At 39.2% G+C, this 4366-nt stretch overlaps 1 long non-coding RNA gene across 1 annotated transcript; it reads left to right on the top strand.

Moving 5' to 3' along the window:
• The first annotated feature begins 2674 nt into the window (after positions 1 to 2674).
• LOC135932225 (uncharacterized) lies at positions 2675 to 3951 on the top strand. Its single transcript, XR_010573337.1, has 4 exons — positions 2675 to 2736; positions 2848 to 2880; positions 3185 to 3368; positions 3847 to 3951. It is a non-coding gene; the product is annotated as an uncharacterized LOC135932225 (long non-coding RNA).
• Positions 3952 to 4366: the final 415 nt, after the last annotated feature.

The following is a 4366-nucleotide window of genomic DNA, read 5'->3' on the forward strand; positions in this document are numbered from 1 at the left end:
ACTCGGCAGCGAAACGGAGAGCCCAACCTCTGACTGAGTGCCTGTTTACGCAGTCTGACCACCTGTTGAAGGTAACGTGCTAACATGGCTAACGCTAGCATCACCGCACGTAGCCCCATTATTTTAAGGTCATTTTAGCTTATGAAAGTTTTACGTCGCAGCTGTACGAGCTCGCTACGTGTTTTGTAAGCTGCTGTGCTCTTCACAAATAAAGCTGGAAGCAGCTCAGACTGTTAGAACCAGCACTGAGGCCTGTTACATTTATACAGTGTTAGAGCAATGGCTGCAACCTACAGCCTTTAAACTAGCGATTAAAATGCTGACAGTAAACTCGTCAGTCCAGATGTTACCACATTACTCTATGGTACTTAGAGTTAAAACAACTGAGACAGGCTGATTAAAATAACAGCTGTCAGTTCTCTCATTCCTTATATCAAGACTGGAGATCACACTACTGATTTCAGTTCATTTAATATGTGAGTGCACAGATTCATTCTCAACTGGACATAAATGATGATCAAAGGTTGTATATATGATGAATTCATCCAATCCCAGCCTCTAACACAGTGCGCTGAATCTTAGCTTTGAATGTCCAGTATATTCTAATCAGTGCAATTTAAGCATTCACTGAACCTACAGTATCTACACCTGTGTGGCAAATGTGTGGTAAAGATACAGATAATGAAGTTTACCCAGATAGCAAGACGACATTGAATCTATGTTGATTTTTCATCCGAACCGTCGTATATGGTCGGGGTTGAAATGCCAATGTTGTAACAACATTGAAATACTGTGGTAAACCGACGGTCTTACTATAGAGACGTTGTAACGATGTTGATTCACCGTTGTTTTTTTGTCATTGATATTTGATCTATTTATAGTCGACCAGGTGACAACAACAACGTCGAGAAAACGTCTATTTATAGTTGACGATCATTCGGCTCCGGTCACCATCAAAAACCATCGATTTGTAGTTGAGCATTAAATTGCATTGCAACTGATCGGGTATAAAGTACCAGAGAAAGTAGATTTATTGTTCATTTGTTATCAATGACTTGGTCTAGTTCACCAGCTTTAAAAAATCGTGTCTACGTGCAATTTATGTATAGTTGACCGGGAAATTAAAGCAGCGATCACTTGGACTATTCCGCAGCACCCCTCTCACATTGGTACACCCCCCCAGGTATTGTCTTCTACAGTAGAGCGGGACATTTGATTTACTCTCAGCGGAATTGACCGGAGAAGGCATCAGTTCATGCACTGCACTGGCCTGCACCACGATTAGTATAAGGTAAGAATGAATGATTTTTTTTTCCTACTCGTTATTTCCATGTTTGCATTTGAATAACAGTAAAAAACTCGTTAATGTTGTACATTAACGAGTTTTTTACAGTTATTTACGTTGCTCCCACAAAATGTGGGAGCCCGAAATTGTGTCTATACTTCTTACAATCCGGCAACAAATAAATTGCACTGCGAACAAAGTATATCAACAAAGAAAACATTTTCGTTTCATAATTTCTTCGTTATATTCCCTTACAAAGCTAGCTTTAACGCTTCGAGGTTTCCTTTGTTCTTGCCGTCGCCTCGGCGCTTGACCCAGACTTTCGCTCTGTAGTTGCTTAGTACTACAAAAAATTCTAAATCTGTGATATATGATTGATAAACGTAAAGTTAACTGTATAAACGTGTTCAATGACTTTGTTACTTTTGATGATTGGAGAGCACTCGCTTCAATTCGCACACGAAAACTTTAGACTCAGTTTGAATGCTCACGCAGCGTGCCCATGTGACTGTACGTTGCACGCTCACCTAACTTTAAGTTGCACGCGTACATGACTTTCCGTTTGTGCCTTGAATAATGAATAAGGCTACGTCCACCGCTGATTTTTCTATGCGTTTGCACCTTTTGTCCACACGTAATGTATGTCTGGCCGTACATTGTGTTTGTATTTCCAGGCACATTTCACGAAGCAGAACGCAGTCTTCAGAGATATCCACGTGAACGCTGTGATACGTCTGACCTTCAGTCCGAAGAAGAAACCCAGACCAGTCTTAAAAGAAAGCACAAGTAAAACCTTTTTATTCACAAACATATCTTTGATTGTTAAGAATTTATGATCTTGTCTTTTATACATATCTGTGGTGCTTGCATACTGCAATATCACCACATAATATAGTCCAAAAAGTGGAAGTTTGTAAACTTTTTAAAAATGCAAAGCCGTGTACACTTGTGCACTTCAAAAATTCATTGTATACTGTACCTTCTTGCACGTCTCTGTTTCCTGTGTGTGTTGTTAGAAATCAAACTAACTTTAGGAAACAATATGCCAAAAGCATATTTACAATTACTTAAGACCGTTTTTAATTTATTTTCTTTAGACCAAATCCCCTGTACACATATACGGACTCAGAGGATGAGCAGCCTACAAAAAAACGGTTTCCCCAGGCCCCTCGAGTGAAAATACCAGGTAATAAAATACTGTCTAGTGTCTGTGTACATATCTGTGTCTGACACAAGGAAACTTTTTTGACAAGTTGTCTGTATTCTTAAATACTTAAAAAATTATCTTTTTCTAAACAGCCCTCATCACTCCGCAGTCTGCCCCCCAGCCCACTGATAGCAACCATCATAATGCCCCACCCAGCCTTTGGCACCTTTCGCCACTCCGGCACAAACCGACACAGCTTTGCGATCTCGCCAGCATGCAGAGTCTGATGTCTTCCCTATAGATGGTATGCTTTTAAAAAAGCTTTAAAGCTGCATCACAATGTCATTGTACTCTTATCTTCAAAACACCAGTTTATACTCCTGAATGTCATCTTGTTGTGATTTTTTTTCTGTAGATTCCAGAGACTCTGTGAGGCCACTATTACAAGGCAAGTTTGAAAATCTTGGAATTTCACAGTTTACATGGTATAACAAATATATGTGACAGGCAAAAACTAGTAAACACTTTTAGCAGTTACAAGAACTAACAAATGAATATCCAACAAAAGGGAATAGAAATACATTGTACTGCCAATACTTTGGTTTATTCTTTGTATGACTTGAAAATCAGGCTTTAGGGAAAACCAAATGACATGTTTCTATCATCAATTACATGAAGTAAACACACAAGCACTTGCATACACATTTAAGACATGAGACACGCTAATTCCATCTCTTAAAATGTGTCTATAGGTGAGACGCTTTGCGTTGATTGGTGCTGCTGGACCACACTGGAGGTGCGAGTCCGCCGTGTAATGGTTTATGCCATTACAAAGGAGCTGGCCTCTGTACTCAACTGGACAGGGGAAAAATACCAAGGACCAGACAAAGCAAAAAAGGGCATTTAAAGAGACAGCGCTGTGCAGATGCATATTTGGTAAGTTTTAACATTTATTGTAGTTTTATGAGCCTAAAGTGAACAATAAAGGGATCAATTGATGTGCTGGGTGCATTTCACATTTCCTATGTCTGTTTTTTGCTATATTACTTTGTCTTTCTTAATAACAAGACTTTCATGTCCGGTTAATCTGGAGATGGAGTCTTTGGTCTTCGGCTTGTTTTGTCCTCGGGTTGTACACTTTGTACAGCCCGAGGACCCCATGTTTTCTTTTTTCTTTTTTTTTTAAAGGATACACGGCACACCATGCTAAGACATATCACATTTTCAGCTTATAGCTCTTTGGGAATCAAATGCGGCAGTTTGCTGATTTACGCCTGATGACTTTCATGTTTATCAGCCTAGGAGTTTACATACTTTCTCCCTGCTGAAGACAATTAACAAGAGCTTATTCATGTGCTCTAATTCCCTTTTTTTGTCTTTGTTTTTTTTGTGTGTGTGTCTATTTTTGTCCTAGATGGCCTGGCGCAGCAGGTAGGGGCGAACTCTATGTCTGAGTTGGTCTTTGCTCAAGCAGTCCAGAAATGGCTCAGATATGCTCCAGATCGTACGGGTGGCACGCAGAGATAAAAAGTGACGTGAAACATAGAAATGTAAATAGGAAACTTTGTCTTTTAATAAAGTATTTTGCAAATGATACATGTCTATTGACCTTTTTTGTTTTTTTGTTTTTTTTTCAATAAAAAGCAACTGTGCGAAAGAGGTGGAAAATCAACACCATAGCTCAACAGTGTTTCAATATCAGAATCTGACATTGTTTCAATGTCAACAGTGTTAGAAAATATAACATCGAATCAATGTCAGGTTTCAACATTGATTCAACATCAAAACCTGACGTTGTTTCAACATTAAAAATGGGTGCAAGAGTGACGTTGGGTCAACGTCAGATCTCAACGTTGGTTCAATGACATCACCTGATATTGACTCAACATTGTTTCAATGTTTCCTTGCTATCTGGGTAACACCATCCATGGCTG

Source organism: Pelmatolapia mariae, linkage group LG18 (genome assembly GCF_036321145.2).
Source record: "Pelmatolapia mariae isolate MD_Pm_ZW linkage group LG18, Pm_UMD_F_2, whole genome shotgun sequence".
Classification (NCBI taxonomy): domain Eukaryota; kingdom Metazoa; phylum Chordata; class Actinopteri; order Cichliformes; family Cichlidae; genus Pelmatolapia; species Pelmatolapia mariae.